Below are 18,153 nucleotides of genomic sequence, written 5' to 3'. Positions count from 1 at the left end.
CACATCCATAACCTTAGAACTTTCTCACATCGTCCTGCATTCAATTGAGGCATGAACCCACTATCTAGCATAAATACCCCCTCTTGGAGTTACAAGTATCAACTTGGCCAGAGCCTCTACTAGCAACGGAGAGCATACAAGATCATAAACAACACATATATGATAGATCGATAATCAACTTGACATAGTATTCCATATTCATCGGATCCCAACAAACACAACATGTAGCATTACAAATAGATGATATTGATCATGATAGGCAGCTCACAAGATCTAAACATGATGGCATAATAGGAGAAGACAACCATCTAGCTACTGCTATGGACCCATAGTCCAAGGATGAACTACTCACGCATCAGTCCGGAGGCGGGCATGGTGATGTAGAGCCCTCCGGTGATGATTCCCCTCTCCGGCAGGGTGCCGGAGGAGATCTTCAGAATCCCCGAGATGGGATTGACGGCGGCGGCGTCTCAGTAACTTTTCTCGTATTTTGGCTCCCGGTCCTAGGGTTTTCCGATACGAAGGAATATATAGGCGAAGAGGCAGCGTCGGGGGAGCCAGGGGGTGGGCTCCCCATACCTGGGCGCGGCAGGGGGCCTGGCCGCGCCGCCCTATGGGGTGGCCCCCCTGCTGGCCCTCTCCGACTCTTCTTCGATGTTCTGGAATCCTCCGTGGAAAATAGGGCCGTGGGCTTTTGTTTTGTCCAATTCCAAGAATATTTCATGTGTAAGATTTCTGAAACCAAAAACAACAGAAACAGGAACTAGCGCTTCGGCATCTTGTTAATAGGTTAGTACCGAAAAATGCATAAAAATGATATAAAGTATGAATAAAACATGTAGGTATTGTCATAAAACTAGCATGGAACATAAGAAATTATAGATACGTTTGAGACGTATCAAGCATCCCCAAGCTTAGTTCCTACTCGCCCTCGAGTAGGTAAACGATAAAAAAAAAATCTGAAGTGACATGCTACCAACATGATCTTGATCAATACTATTGTAAAGCATATGAGATGAATAAAGTGACTCAAAGCAGTGGTCTATAGTTTGTTAACAAATAGATAATGACTAAACAACTGAATCATATAGCAAAGACTTTTCATGAATAGTACTTTCAAGACAAGCTTCAAAAAGTCTTGCATAAGAGTTAATTCATAAAGCAATAGATTCTTAATAGAAGGTTTTGAAGCAACACAAAGGAAGATTTAAGTTTCAGCAGTTGCTTTCAACTTTCAACATGTATATATCATGGATAATTGTCAACAGAAAGTAATATGATGAGTGCAAATAAGCAAGTATGTAAGAATCATTGCACACAGTTGACACAAGTGTTTGCTTCTAATATAGAAGGAAGTAGGTAAACTGACTCAACATAAAGTAAAAGAAAGGCCCTTCGCAGAGGGAAGCAGGGATTACTCATGTGCTAGAGCTTTTTATTTTGAAAGCATGGAAACAATTGTGTCAACGGTAGTAATAATTCATATGGGTTATGTATAAAACTTCCTATAAGTTGCAAGCCTCATGCATCGAATACTGATAGTGCCCGCACCTTGTCCTAATTAGCTCGGATTTCCATGGATTATCATTGCATTACATATGTTTCAACCAAGTGTCACAAAGGGGTACCTCTATGCCACCTATACAAAGGTCCAAGGAGATAAATCGCATTTGATTTCTCGATTTTGATAGATCTCAACTTGAGGACACCCATACCGGGACAACATAGAAAATAGATAGTGGACTCCTCTTTTATGCTTTAAGCATTCAACAACAGATAATATTCTCATAAGAGATTCGAGGATTAATGTCCAAGCTGAAACTTCCACCATGATACATGGCTTTGGTTGGCGGCCCAATGTTCTTCTCTAACAATATGCATACTCAAACCATTTCAACTCATGGAAAATCTCCCTTACTTCTGACAAGACGAACATGCATAGCAACTCACATGATATTCAACAAAGGTGTGACAGGTTGATGGCATCCCCAGATAACATGGTTACCGCACAACAAGCAACTTATAAGAACTAAGATACACAAGCGACATATTCCTTACCACAATAGTTTTTTAGGCTACTTTCCCATGAGCTATGTATTGCAAAAACAAGGAATAAATTTTTGAAAGGTTTTAAAGGTAGCACGCAAGCAATTTACTTGGAATGGCAGAAAAAATACCACATAGTAGGTAGTTATGGTGGACACACATGGCATAGTTTTTGGCTCAAGGTTTTGGATGCACGAGAAGCATTCCCTCTCAGTACAAGTATTTGGCTAGCAAGGTTGTTTGAAGCAAACACAAGTATGAACCGGTACAACAAAACTTACATAAGAACATATTGCAAGCATTATAAGACTCTACACTGTCTTCCTTGTTGCTAAAACACTTTTACCAGAAATATCTAGACCTTAGAGAGACCAATCATGCAAAATCAAATTTCAACAAGCTCTACGGTAGTTCTCCACTAATAGGTTTAAACTACATGATGCAAGAGCTTAAACATGATCTACTTGAGAGCTCAAAACAATTGCCAAGTATCAAATTATTCAAGAAAATATACCAATTACCACATGAAGCATTTTCTGTTTCCAACCAAATAGCAATAAATGCAGTAGCTTCCAACTTTCGCCATGAACATTAAAAGTAAAACGAAGAACACCAATGTTCATATGAAAAAGCGGAGCGTGTCTCTCTCCCACACAAGGATTGCTAGGATCCGATTTTATTCAAACACAAACAAAAATAAAAGCACACAGACGCTCCAAGTAAAGCACATAAGATGTGACCGAATAAAAATATAGTTTCACTAGAGGCGACCTGATAAGTTGTTGATGAAGAAGGGGATGCCTTGGGCATCCCCAAGCTTAGATGCTTGAGTCTTCTTGAAATATGTAGGGATGAACCACGGGGGCATCCCCAAGCTTAGACTTTTCACTCTTCTTGATCATATTATATCATCCTCCTCTCTTGATCCTTGAAAACATCCTTCACACCAGACTCAAAACAATCTCATTAGAGGGTTAGTGCATAATCAAAAATTCACATGTTCAACAAGGACACAATCATTCCCAACACTTCTGGATATTACCCAAGGCTACTAAAATTTAATGGAACAAAGAAAACCACTCAAACACAGTAAAAGAGGTAATGCGAAATAAAAGGCAGAATCTGTCAAAACAGAACAGTCCGTAAAGAAGAATTTTTTTGAGGCACTTAACATGCTCAGATGAAGAAGCTCAAATTGAATGAAAGTTGCGTACATATCTGAGGATTACTCATGAATTGTTTCAAGATTTTACGAGTTTTTTGCAGAGAGAAAAACGCGAAACCGTGACATCTAGAAATCTGTTTCTGCGCAGAAATCCAAATCAAGTATCAACTTTCTATCAAAGACTTTACTTGGCACAACAATGTAATAAAGTAAAGATACAAAGGTATTACTATAGTAGCAACAAGTACCTTGAATCAAATATAAAACAAAAATTGCTGTAGTAAAATAATGGGTTGTCTCCCATAAGCGCTTTTCTTTAACGCCTTTCAGCTATGCGCAGAAAGTGAAAATCAAGTAACATCAAGAGAAGAAGCATCAACATCATAATTTGTTCTAATAATAGAATCAAAAGGCATCTTCATTCTCTTTCTAGGGAAGTGTTCCATACCTTTCTTAAGAGAGAATTGATATTTAATATTTCCTTCTTTCATATCAATAATAGCACCAACGGTTCGAAGAAAGGGTCTTCCCAAAATAATAGGACAAGATGCATTGCATTCAATATCCAAAACAACAAAATCAATGGGGACAAGGTTATTGTTAACTGTAATGTGAACATTGTCAATTCTCCCCCAAAGGTTTCTTTATAGAATTATCAGCAAGATTAACATCCAAATAACAATATTTCAATGGTGGCAAATCAAGCATATCATAAAGTTTCTTAGACATAACAGAAATACTTGCACCAAGATCACATAAAGCATTACAATCAAAATCATTGACCTTCATCTTAATGATGGCCTCCTAACCATCTTCTAACTTCCTAGGAATGGAAGCTTCAAGTTTTAATTCCTCTTTTCTAGCTTTAATGAGAGCATTTGTAATATGTTTTGTAAAGGCCAAATTTATAGCACTAGCATTAGGACTTCTAGCAAGTTTTTGCAAGAACTTAATAACTTCAGAGATATGAAAATTATCAAAATCAAAATCATTATGATCTAAAGCAATGGGACCATTGTCCCCAACACTTTGAAAAATTTCAGCACTTTTATCACAAACAGTTTCAGCAATTTCAGGCAATTTTGCACGCTTTGTAGTAGAAGTAGAAACATTGCCAACACCAATTATTGTACCATTGATAGTAGGAGGCTTATCAACATGTGAAGCAACAACATTACTAGTGGTGGTTATAGTCCAAACTTTAGCTACATTATTCTCTTTAGCAAGTTTTTCTTCTCTTTCCCACCTAGCATGCAATTCAGCCATCATTCTAATATTGTCATTAATTCAAACTTGGATAGCGTTTTCTGTAGCAAATGACTTAATATCTTTAGTTTCATTAGGCATAACTTTCAGTTTTAAAAGATCAACATCAGTAGCAAGACTATCAACCTTAGAAGCAAGAACATCAATTTTACCAAGCTTTTCCTCAACAGATTTGTTAAAAGCAGTTTGTGTACAAATAAATTATTTAAGCATGACTTCAACACCAGAGGGTACACTCCTACTATTGTTGTAAAAATTATCATAAGAATTACCATAATCATTACCGTTATTAGAAGGATATGGCCTATAGTTGTTACCAAAATTATTTCTATACGCATTGTTGTTGAAATTATTATTTTTAATGAAGTTCACATCAACATGCTCTTCTTGAGCAACCAATGAAGCTAAAGGAACATTATTAGGATAAACATGAGATTTACCATTAACAAGCATAGACATAATAACATCGATCTTATCACTCAAGGAGGAGGTTTCTTCAACAGAATTTACCTTCTTACCTTGAGGAGTCCTTTCAGTGTGCCATTCAGAGTAGTTGATCATCATATCATCAAGAAGCTTCGTTGCAGCACCCAAAGTGATGGACATAAAAGTACCTCCAGCAGCTGAATCCAATAGGTTCCTTGAAGAAAAATTTAATCCTGCATAAAAGGTTTGGATGATCATCCAAGTAGTTAGCCCATGGGTGGGGCAATTCTTTACCAAAGATTTCATTCTCTCCCATGTTTGGGCAACATGTTCATTATCCAATTGCTTAAAATTCATAATGCTACTTCTCAAAGATATAATTTTAGCAGGAGGATAATATCTTCCAATGAAAGCATCTTTACATTTAGTCCATGAATCAATATTATTCTTAGGCAAAGATAGCAACCAATCTTTAGCTCTTCCTCTTAAGGAGAAAGGAAACAATTTCAATTTTATAATATCCCCATCTACATCCTTATACTTTTGCATTTCACAAAGTTCAACAAAATTATTAAGATGGGCAGCAGCATCATCATTACTAACACCAGAAAATTGCTCTCTCATAACAAGACTTAGTAAAGCAGGTTTAATTTCATAAAATTCTGCTGTAGGAGCAGGTGGAGCAATAGGAGTGCATATGAAATCATTATTATTGGTGCTAGTGAAGTCACACAACTTAGTATTCTCAGGAGTATTCTTTTTAGCAATAACAAAAATAAATAAAGAAAACCGAATTAAATAAAGTAAAAAAAAGTAACTAATTTTTTTGTGTTTTTGATATAAATAAAGCAAACAAGACAGAAAATAAAATAAAGCAAGACAATAAACAAAGTAAAGAGATTGAGTGTGAGAGACTCCCCTTGCAGCGTGTCTTGATCTCCCCGGCAACGGCGCCAGAAAAGTAGCTGCTTGCGCGTGACGGGTCTTGCAACGGCGCCAGGAAGTAGCTCCTTGTGACGGTAAAGCACACGTCCGTTGGGAACCCCAAGAGGAAGTATGATGCGTATAGCAGCGAGTTTTCCCTCAGTAAGAAACCAAGGTTTATCGAACCAGTAGGAGATGAACGCCACGTGAAGGTTGTTGGTGAAGGAGTGTAGTGTGGCGCAACACCAGGGATTCCGGCGCCAACGTGGAACCTGCACAACACAATCAAGATACTTTGCCCCAACTTAACAGTGAGGTTGTCAATCTCACCGGCTTGCTGTAAACAAAGGATTAAACGTATGGTGTAGAGAATGATATTTTCTTGCAAAGAACAACAGAGAACAATGATTGCAGTAGGTTGTATTTCAGATGTAAAAGAATGGACCGGGGTCCACAGTTCACTAGTGGTGTCTCTCCAATAAGATAAATAACATGTTGGGTGAACAAATTACAGTTGGGCAATTGACAAATAGAGAGGGCATAACAATGCACATACATATCATGATGACTACTATGAGATTTATTTAGGGCATTACGACAAAGAACATAGACCGCTATCCAGCATGCATCTATGCCTAAAAAGTCCACCTTCGGGTTAGCATCCGCACCCCTTCTAGTATTAAGTTGCAAACAACAGACAATTGCATTAAGTATTGTGCGTAATGTAAACAATACAAATATCCTTAGACAAAGCATTGATGTTTTATCCCTAGTGACAACAACACATCCATAACCTTAGAACTTTCTGTCACTATCCCAGATTCAATGGAGGCATGAACCCACTATCTAGCATAAATACCTCCTCTTGGAGTTACAAGTATCAACTTGGCCAGAGCCTCTACTAGCAACGGAGAGCATGCAAGATCATAAACAACACATATATGATAGATCGATAATCAACTTGACATAGTATTCCATATTCATCGGATCCCAACAAACACAACATGTAGCATTACAAATAGATGATCTTGATCATGATAGGTAGCTCACAAGATCTAAACATGATGGCATAATAGGATAAGACAACCATCTAGCTACTGCTATGGACCCATAGTCCAAGGATGAACTACTCACGCATCACTCCGGAGGCGGGCATGGTGATGTAGAGCCCTCCGGTGATTATTCCCCTCTCCGGGAGGGTGCCGGAGGAGATCTTCAGAATCCCCGAGATGGGATTGACGGTGGCGGCGTCTCAGTAACTTTTCTCGTATTTTGGCTCTCGGTCCTAGGGTTTTCCGATACGAAGGAATATATAGGCGAAGAGGCAGCGTCGGGGGAGCCAGGGGTGGGCTCCCCATACTTGGGCGCGGCAGGGGGCCTGGCCGCGCTGCCCTATGGGGTGGCCCCCCTGCTGGCCCTCTCCGACTCTTCTTCGATGTTCTGGAATCCTACGTGGAAAATAGGGCCGTGGGCTTTTGTTTCATCCAATTCCGAGAATATTTCCTGTGTAAGATTTCTGAAACCAAAAACAGCAGAAAACAGGAACTGGCGCTTCGGCATCTTGTTAATAGGTTAGTACCGGAAAATGCATAAAAATGATAGAAAGTATGAATAAAACATGTAGGTATTGTCATAAACTAGCATGGAACATAAGAAATTATAGATACGTTTGAGACATATCAATGTCTATCCCAAGACCGGGTCACGTAGCCATGGTAGTCGAAGCACACATAGGAGGATTCAGCATGAGAAAAGTGTTCATGGACGGTGGAACCGGATTGAATCTGATATTCGCAAGCAAAGTCAAAAAAATGGGCATCGCAAGCAATATGTTGCAGGAGTCCGATACATATTTCCATAGCATTTTCCCTACTTTGCCAGCATACCCTCTTGGCAGAATTTCCTTGAATGTCGTCTTCGGAAACCCCACAATTTCAGGAAAGAAAGGATCGAGTTCGAGGTAGTGAATTGGGAATAGCAGTACCATGATATACTCGGGAGACCAGCTTACGCTAAGTTCATGGATGTGGCGCACTATTAATACCTTAAGCTTAAGGTGCCAGACAACAATGGGACTAATATTATGGTTCAAGAAAGTTTCTCTCATTCGGATAATTATGATCGTGAGTTCCAGAAGATTGCTGCTAAGTTCGGGATAAAACAAGAAGCTAAAACTCTCGACTTCCCTTCCAAGAAGCTGGCTTTTCATGATAAATACTCTAAGCTTAAGGAGGATGATAGCGCCAAGAAGATGAAGAAACAACTGTACGATCCTGCAACAACAGTACCAACTACCACACCTTCGGCAGGAGATGACAATGCCTCAGTCGAAGGTGCTAACTCTTTGGTAATAATCGCGAGTGCTCCTAAGGAAGCTATCGACACCATACCGGACATCATCGGCACCTCGGGCGTGAACCAAAAGAAAAAGGACCCTCCTCTTACTTAAGAAGACGAGCAGTGGCATACATATTCATCTTCATAGAATTATTAATAAATGTTCAAGTTTTGTTTATACGAGCATTCAGTTGATTCGGGACACCCGGACAGTTTTTTCAAGATTATTTCGCATAATACCGCGAACAGTAGGCTACCTCCTACAGCACAACCAGGGGCCATAAAGACTGCGCAATGACCAAGGTGGGCCCATACATCGATTCCAGTAAAGAAGGTTCATCCGAAGAAGGATTCTTGATGAACATGGCAAGAAGATGTTAAACAAGGAAAGATTAGAGTAGATCTCTTTGTAACCTAGTTGAATCCGGACAAAACTCTCGGGACCTGGCCTGCAATATAAGGGCCAGGAGAGGGTCTGCCGGAGGACACAACTTTAACACATAGATTCTCCGCAAGTCAGGAGCTAGGACCTTAGAATATTAGCCTCTCGACGAGATCACAACCATAGCCTTCGGGTACCCCATTGTAACCCGAAATATTCAATAATCAAGATCAGACAAGCAGGAAGTAAGGGTTTTGCCTCATCGAGGGTCCCTGTTTGTTTGGTAACCGATGTCTCGTGTCAGCATGCATGATTCCGTCAACCCTAAGCCCCTCATGGTGGGCATTGCCGGGGAGTACCCTCGTTAATGGGTGTACATGACCGAATACCAGTTGATCCAGCAAACTCCAGGCAATAGGTGCACTATTACATTCGCCGGCGGAGCCTTCCGAATCTCAACACTCTGACCATGTCAAGAAGGACATGCCATGGGAAGATCTTCATCTTCGCACAAGAGAAAACATATGTCACCTTTATTAAAAAGCTGTGTCGGTAGCTCCCACGGCACCAACCGACAACGGAGAAGAAGACGAATTGTCAGGCATGTTGTGACGCTTCCTCTTCTCAACCACTATATATTCTACATCTGACATCAGCTCGCATACACGTGCCTTATGTGGATATAGCCACACAACCAAAAGCTCATGCTTACGCATAGTGAATTGTTATTCACCATCGGATTCATGACGATCCTATCGAACTTGTCGTGGTCGATGTGTCCGATGGTGTCGACTAAGGATGAACCCAATCAGCCGCACAAGCCTTTTGTGTGTCTTGCCACTGCCAGTCTCACATTCTGCCCATAGGAAACCTGCAACTGTTAAAGCCAGCAACACAATTCTCCACCATGAGTGACCAGCAACCTTGAGAACACTCATAGTCCGCCTATATGAAAACTGCATCTGTTATAGTAGTAGCCATGCAGTTCTCTGGTAGGCATCCCAGCGACCATGAAACGGCAATCCCTTGTGATCAGCAACCAGAACGGTGATGATCTTGCCACTTGGCCGATGCATACAGCTGCTGACTAGACAGAGATCTAACTTGCAGGTGGTTGTCCTTCCATATCACGATCTACCTGCGCTTGTCGGGGACGAACGTCGTCACTGTCATTCAAGATCATCTCCGCCGGATCCAAGGCCAATTGCTGGCAGCATAGACGGATCGATGGCGCGGCCAGATCTTTACGAACAGGTGGAGTGGAGGACGGCGGAGGATGGCCCGGGCGGAGAAAAAAACACGTGGAGAGGCTCTGGCGCCGTCTTCTGCCGTTGGACGGCTTCCTCCGACAGCAGCGGGGTGATCGGAGCGACGGGGTGGAGCTTTTTTTTGTGGCAGCGAGTGGCGCCTCTGAGGTGCAAGAGGGCAACCCGGGAGGCTGTTCTCCGTGTCTCCGTCAAAAGAAAGAAAAAATTGGGAGAATTTTACTTTTCGACCTCTGCAACAATTAGGGATGCACACAACCATTAAGCATGACTTGTAAGATATACTACTTCCATTCCAAGACTTAAGACTTATATTTTTTATGAAAAGTCAAACGAAGTAAAGTTTGACCAAACTTTTAGAAAAATCTTTGAACAAATATGATATTTTGTAAATAGCACATAAAAATATATTTCAGATATTGATTATATATTTTTAATATTAATGATTTTTAATAAAAGGTTAATTAAACTTGACATAGTTTAACTTTCTAGACGGGGCATTCTCGTGTACAGTGTACTGCTGCTAATGCAGATTAGTCTATTAAAATTGGAAAGATCCTGGTAGCCACGCTTGCATGAATGCATCTTTGATTATGACCAGTTGGCTGACGAGACAAAGAGAGGAAAATGGCCGTTTTGGCTCATAGAAGCAAATGCTTCCATTATACAAAATAATTTAAAAATAATTTTAAAAATGATAAAAAATTCTGACATAATTTTTTTTGGTGTACATCATGACATTCTATGTTACTGCACAAGTTTTTGTAGAGAAACAACATTTTATATGGCTTGTACAAAAAAGACAAAAAAAAATGTCCTGTACGTAGTCACGTTATAGCATCAAAATTTGTCCATTTTACATGAGCCACAAAAAAATTTAGTTTTTTTATAACTTGTGTACGAACATAAAATGTGTAGATGTACATGTAAAATTTTATTTTAGAATTTTTTGACACTAATGTTGATTCACATAATGGGAGCAAATGCTCCTATGAGCCAAAATGAATATCCCCACGGACAACTCGTATATATATATTCTGCACGGACTTGTGTCTAGTCCTGTGCTTAGGCCGGGCCATCATTCTTTGTCCACCGTTGAGAGAAAAAGTGTTCAGTTTTGTCCGGAGGCATTGGTTTCATCGTTAGAGCATCTCCAACAGACGCGCTATATAGGCCGCGCGGCATAAAAACGTCCGATATAGCGCGCGCGGGAGAGAATGTGTCGCTCCAGCAGGCGCGGTAAACGGCGCGGCGCTGTAAAAATTTTAGGGCGCGCGGCGTTTTGCACAAACCGGAGCGGCATATCTGGCGTGTCGGCTACAGCGCGCGGCAACGCTCGTCCAAGCGCGAAAAAGCCAACGGGTGGAAATTTCCGCCCCCCCCCCCCCCCCCCGCGCCCGCGCCGGCGCAAAATCCAGCCGCCGCCGGTCGACTCCGCCGCCGCCCCCGCTTCTGCGCGCCGCCGCGTCGTAGATCCGCGTCGCCCGCACCTCCTCCTGGCAGCGGCGGACGCTCCGCCGCACTGTGTCACTCGCGCCGCCGCCAGCGACGAGTTGTAGTCGGCGCTCCTTCTCCGCGGCCCCCTTCGCGCCGCCGTCGCGTTCTCCTCCGCGCAGGCGTCGACATGTCGTCCTCGTCGTCCTCGATTTTGGGATCAAGAATGCCTTTGGTATATCATGATCGCGTGTGTAATCATGCATAACATGATTATAGAGGATGATCGCGGAAAAGATGTGGATCATACCCACTACGACTTGATGGGGTTCCCGTGCAAGTGAGGAGATCCGCACATAGGATTGCCCGATTCATTGCCTCATACCATGCCATTCGGTGCAACGACACACATGATGAGCTTCAAAAAGATCTCATGGAAGAATGGTGGAATTGGAATGGACAACAATAGTTGCATATTTGTTGTATTTGTTTGAAAACTATGTGTTGTATTGTCTGAAAACCATGTTGTATTGTTGTATGTTCGACGTGTTGTATTTGGTGTGAAGTATTGTTGTGAACAATGTATTGTATTTGGATGGTACAATTTATTTGTGAATTTTTATATATTGTTTGATCTTGTTGGATGCATACTTGTGTGTGTTTGTTGTTTGCGCCGCGCCCGCGCACTGCAAAATGGCGCGTCCGGCGGAGGTGCTATTTTACCGCGCCAACACGCGCTGCAAAATGGCGTACCCGGCGGGGGAGAAATCGCTCCGGCGCACGGCAACGGTTTACAACGCGCAGAATCTGAGGTTTAGCGCGCCGCGATATAGCGTGCCTGCTGGAGATGCTCTTAGTTTCACACGTGGATTCTTCAGTAGTCCCAACTTTTGTGCTAACAGTACTGTGAAGTGTCTGCAGGAGAAAAACGAGGTCGCAAGCTTGACCTTGCTGTTGGAAACCAAACATGTCTAGTGTTGATCATTATTAAGCGTCAATCCCCTTTCCAAGATATTCAGATCTTTTCTTTCCAGCAAACAAGCGTGCATAAAACCTTCAGATGTGACCTATGTCATGAGTGCAACAAGAACATATGACAAAATATTTATTCCATCCGATTCATATTATTTGACACTAATATAGTTTTTTTTATTTAATGATATTATCAGTCATTTGGGATTAATGGAACTTCCTCTAAAAGGTAGAGCTTTTACATGGTCAAATATGCAAAAGGTGCCTTTGTTAGAGCAACTGGATTGGTTCTTTACTTCCTGTTAATGGACTATCTCTTTTCCAAACACAATGGTTTTTTCCTGTAGCAAAGACAACCTTGTGTGATAAAAATTACTACTAAAATTCCTAAGTCCAAGATTTTTAGATTTAAACAATATCTGGATAAAACAACCTGGATTTTACCCACTAGTGGAAAAAGTTTGGCAACAACAAGTGGCTGCAAAATCCTCTTCTGCTAGAATTTCTGCTAAATTCAAATCCCTCAGATATGAGTTGAAAAAATGGGGGAAATACTTTCACATATAAATACTCTAATTGGTCATTTTAATTTGCTTATTCTATTCTCTGATCAGTTCGAGGATAGCAGGTTGCTTAGTATCCCATAATTTAATTTCAGAATTATTGTGAAGAATCATATGAAAAATTTGATGGGAATACAGTCAGATTATTGGAAGGAGAGGTGCATGGTCAGATGGGTGCAGTTAAATGGACAAATACAAAAAAAAAATCATGCAAGGGCCACTGAGAGATACATGCATAATAATATTGCTGGAATACATAGTGTGGATGGAGTGTTTCGAGAGGATCATCAACAGAAAGCAGCTGATTTTTGCACTGTTTCAAACAAACAATGGGGGTGTCTTATCCCTCTACTGAGACACTTAATATACAGGATTTTGTACAGCCAATGGATAATTTACAGGCACTTACAGCAGAATTTTCTCTAGAAGAAATTGGAGGGGTAGTAAAGCATATCAAATTGGATAAAGCCCCTGGTCCTGATAGTTTCAATGGAATGTTTCTAAAACATTGTTGGTACATTGTGAAGGGTGATTTCATTCAGCTTTGTAAGGATTTTCATAAGGGAATAACTTCTCTAGAGAGTATCAATGGATCCTTTATAACTTTGGTGCCCAAGAAACAATGTCCAGAGACCGTTAATGATTTCAGACCAATTTCTGTTACCAACACCTGTATCAAGTTCCTAACCAAACTGATGGCAAATCATTTTCAAGATGAGATCACTGGATGCATTCATGAGAATCGGTATGGTTTCATTAGAGATAGAACCATACAAGATTGTTTGTCTTGGAACTTTGAATATTTGCATCAGTGTCATAATTAAGTAAAAGAGGAAATGTGTAATTATTAAGACTCATTTTCAGAAGGCTTTTGACACCATTGAGCATCATGCAATTCTAGAGATTTTGAGATGTAAAGGGTTTCCCCTGGATGTCATCAGAATGGTTAAGCAAGTTTTGTTTTCTGGCTCATCTTTTTTGGTCAATGGAGTACCTCGCAATAATTTTGCATGTAAAAGAGGAGTTAGACAAGGAGATCCTTTATCTCCTTTGCTTTATGTGCTTGGAGGAGATCTATTGCAGAGCATTGTCAATCTTGCTTTGCATGAAGGACAGCTGAGATTGCCAATTCCTCTAGATGTAGATTATCCAATTGTACAATATGATGATGATACTATCATTGTGCTACCAGCAGAGGGTGATCAATTTATGTTGTTCAAGGAGTTTCTAAATAAATATGCCGGGTTCACTGGGTTGAAAGTTAATTATCATAAATCCTCTCTGATTCCTAGTAATCTTTCTTCTCAAGAGGCTGAGCATATGGCTATGGTTTTTATTGTAATTTAGGCTCCATGGCTTTGACATATCTAGGGTTGCCCATGGATACTACCAAGCCAACTGTTAGAGATTTCTCCCCAATCATTGATAGAATTGAAAGAAGACTATCTGCTACTGTGTCTTTTCTCTCTTATGGGGATAGTCTGATATTAGTAAATTCTGTGTTGTCCTCCTTGCCAACATATTTTGTGTGTACTTTGGTAATTCCTCTGGGAGTGATTGAAATTACAGATAAGGCAAGAAGAAGGTGCTTCTAGAGGAAAGATAAAAGCAAGGAAAGAGTTAATTCCCTTGCTGCATGGAGCATGATCTTTAAGCCAAAGGAAAAGGGAGATATGGGTATTATTATTTTGCATCTTTAGAACAAGGCATTGCTTTTGAAACACATGGATAAAATTTATAACAATGCTGATGTACCATGGGTGAAGCTAGTTACATATGCATATTATCATGATACAGTTCCTCATGCTGTCAGTATGTCTGGATCCTTTTGGCGGAGAGGTGTACCTGGTTTGGTTGACACATGGAGAAATATGACTGTTTGTAAGGTTGTCTTTGGATGAGCTGTTTTATTCTGGGATTATAAATGGCATAAGGATATGTTGTATACAATGTATACACATTTCTATTCCTATGCTAAGGACAAATTAATTTCTGTTAAGGAATTTCTCAGTCCTACAACGGTTCATGAGGCTTTTCATTTACCCCTCTCTGTTGAAGCTTTTGCTAAGTATAATGCATTACAAGATTTTTTGACTGGTACAGATCTGACAGAGGGCAGTGATAGATGGTGTTATCAATTTAATAAAGGAATATATTCCTCTAGCTCCTTTTACAAACATCAATTCAGCTCTTTACAGAACCACCTTCCTTCCAAGATGGTTTGGCAGTCCAAGTGTATGTCCAAGCCCAAGTTCTTTGCATGGTTGATATTCATGACAGGAAAAACACAAAGGACATGATCATTAGGAGGCAGTGGAAGGTAACTGATGACAATGATTGTGTTTTGTGTCACTAGCATGTGCTTGAGGATTGCAAGCATCTGTTCTTCATTTGTTAGTTTAGTTTCAGAATCTGGAATTATTTACAGATTGAGTGGAGGGATTATTCAGTGGCACAGAGTTTTTCTTTTGCAAAGAAAAGTTTTAAAGGTCCATGTTTTACTGAGGTGGTTATCCTGGCTTGTTGGAATATATGGAAACAGGGAAACAATTAGATTTTTGAGCATAAGAGACACTCCTTTAAAGAATGGAAAGATGGCTTTGTGTTGGATATCACCATGCTGAAGCATAGGGTGAAAGGTTCTATTGCTGACTCTTTATCATCATGGATTAGTTCACTCTTGTAATTCTTTTTGTACATACCCTGTATATAGTTTGTACTTTGAGTTTTGATTAATAAAGGGCTGCGGGGCTTCCCCTGCAGTAGAAAAGGTTTCAAAATAATATAGATGTATCTAGATATATTTTAGTTGTAGATATTTATATTTTAGCATCAAGTAATATGTATCGGAGGGAGTAGATGAAGTTACGAAAGAGGAAAAGAATAGGACGATTATCCTACTATAGACTGAGAAGGTGGCTAGATGACGCCTTGAAATTGCAACAGTCAAGAATGAAATACTTGCTTTTAACTCATCCTATATAAGATGAGGAATACCATCCACGAGTGCTCGTCGGGGCTTAACAAGTACACTCCTAGGGACTAACCTAGATCGTGTCGCCGCCTTTCCCCTCTCGTCGCCGTCTCCAGAGGCTATCACGGGGTGAGGCCTCACAGCTGTTGGTGAAGGGGGCGGCAAGGCTACTTAGTGGCACCAACAAGGCATAGCTTCGAGGGGCGGTGGTTGGCTGAAACGGTGGCACGAGACATGCATGTGGTACGATGCGCAATGGCTGTGCGTAGCGGAGACCAATAATTGTGGGATGGCTTGAATGTGGCACTGCATGGAAGAAATTTGATAACGTTGATCGGCGACGTGACTGCGCGAGCCATGGATCCAGACTCCCTACGAATGAGGGGTTTCATATGACCTACTTCGCAGAGTCCCTTGGCATACGTGTTAGTGGCGCCAAATCATGCCAGTGTGAGGCGTTGTTTCCATGCATGTGAAGGTGTGTGGTGGATTCGTTGGGCTGATCGCCCATGCCTAGATTATTCCACCATCCATTAGTAACGACATAGGTGCGGGGCTGCCAAACCTTCCCTAGTGTTAGACATTGATGGTGCCAATGAACTTTTTCTCTCGTCAAGCAGCACGTGAGCCACGTGCGTGCCTGATGACGATGGCATGGCAGTGTCTACATGAGGATCGTGTGCGTGCATATCATGTTCATTAGGCCGGCAAGTGTGGTGGCAAGACACATATGTCCTCGTTATGGTGGTTCTTTCTCGAGTACCCGGTCTTGAGCGTCGGGATGAAAATGCTAGGTCTAACCTTAATTTGTAGTATCTGGCAGTGGCGGTGTTTTCACACCATCCTGCTTGTTGAGGGAATCGTTAATTTGCAGTTACTCGGAGCTAATCTTCAGGGTGGAAATCCATGATCTAAGGTGAAGTGGTTTTTTCCGAGAAAGAAACACATGTGTGACATTCCCTTATTGAAGGTGTTATTTTCGGAGAATCATTATCGAAGTCCGTATGTTGTCAAATGATTACCCATGGTTGTTGCTCGCCGTTCATGTAAAATAAGACTATGTGCATCCTCGATGTATTGAACAGGCTCTTGATATCATGTTGTTGAGTCCGGGTGTAATTGGTCTCATATGTATACTAATTGTTAGCTTTTAGTAAAAAAACTCATCCTCTAGGTGACAGTGAGGATCAACTTATCCGGTCCTTCAATAAAACTAGAAAAATCAATTTAGATCTTTGTACAACTAACTTACGGAAGTATGGTAAATAGATATTTCAAACATATGTGGATATCCAGATTACCTTGTAATATTCAAATTTGGTTAGAGTTAATTGGAGTAATTCAATAGCTACAAAAGATAACATGTCTAAGAGGCTGGCAAGGGGATTTAAACTTGCCAAAAAAAATTGTTTCTCTTGAGCTTTAGTGTAACATCCCAAATTTTAAACCAAAGAGAAAATGAATCACCTTTTTCCAAAAATGAGAACCAACAAAAACTTTCTTACATAGGGTGCTATGCATAGTACTCATACCTAATCCTTGTGTTATTCCCATGCTTGTTTGTTTGTTACATTGAACATTCTTCCAAAAACCCTAACCATCTCAAAACCAAGGTCGATCAAATATGAGAAACTAAAATAAAATAAAAAGACATATGTGGGCATATAGCCCTAATATGTAAATCTTGACCCCTACCAATTTTTTTACTTTTCTAAATGGTGGTGAACCATTGTAAACCCCACTAGACCCTAAACCTCACCCCTCTTATCACCATCCATTAAAAACAAAATAAAAAGAGATGATATTAAATAAGAAAAAGGCCTATGTAAGCCAATGACTATAATTGCAAATAATGAATTTTGCCATGGCTACCTTGTGTAGATGATTTGAAATACCTCAACAAACCTAACCTAGTGCTTACCAACCCACTCGAAGGTGAAACCAAAAATAAAATAACAAAGTGCATAGAGACATATGTGGCACTTAGTCATAATGATAAATCTTGCCCTATGCCCTCATACCCTGCCCAAATGGTTTGAAACCTTTAGCAAACTCAATCTAACCCTAATTAGACCCTAACACATGCCCATTTGGATCAAGTGAACCAAAATAGAAAAATAAGAAAAAATGCAATTCAACACACACATGTGCTTATGGACATTTTGCAAATCTTTAACCTAGACCATTTTGGCTTGCACCATTAGTTGGAGAATGTTACTAAACACTTATAAACACTTTTGGAATCAAAAAAACTCAAATCAAATCAAATTTGAATGCAAATTGTGCTCACATGCACTAATGGTCAAATCTGCCATTTTTAATCTGATCACTACTTTGAGCCTCTATATTTAGAGATTTTCAAACCAAACTTTGGTAAATCTTTGCACCTCATCCAATTA

Source organism: Lolium perenne, chromosome 6 (assembly GCF_019359855.2).
Source record: "Lolium perenne isolate Kyuss_39 chromosome 6, Kyuss_2.0, whole genome shotgun sequence".
Classification (NCBI taxonomy): domain Eukaryota; kingdom Viridiplantae; phylum Streptophyta; class Magnoliopsida; order Poales; family Poaceae; genus Lolium; species Lolium perenne.
This window is presented reverse-complemented; position numbering follows the sequence as displayed.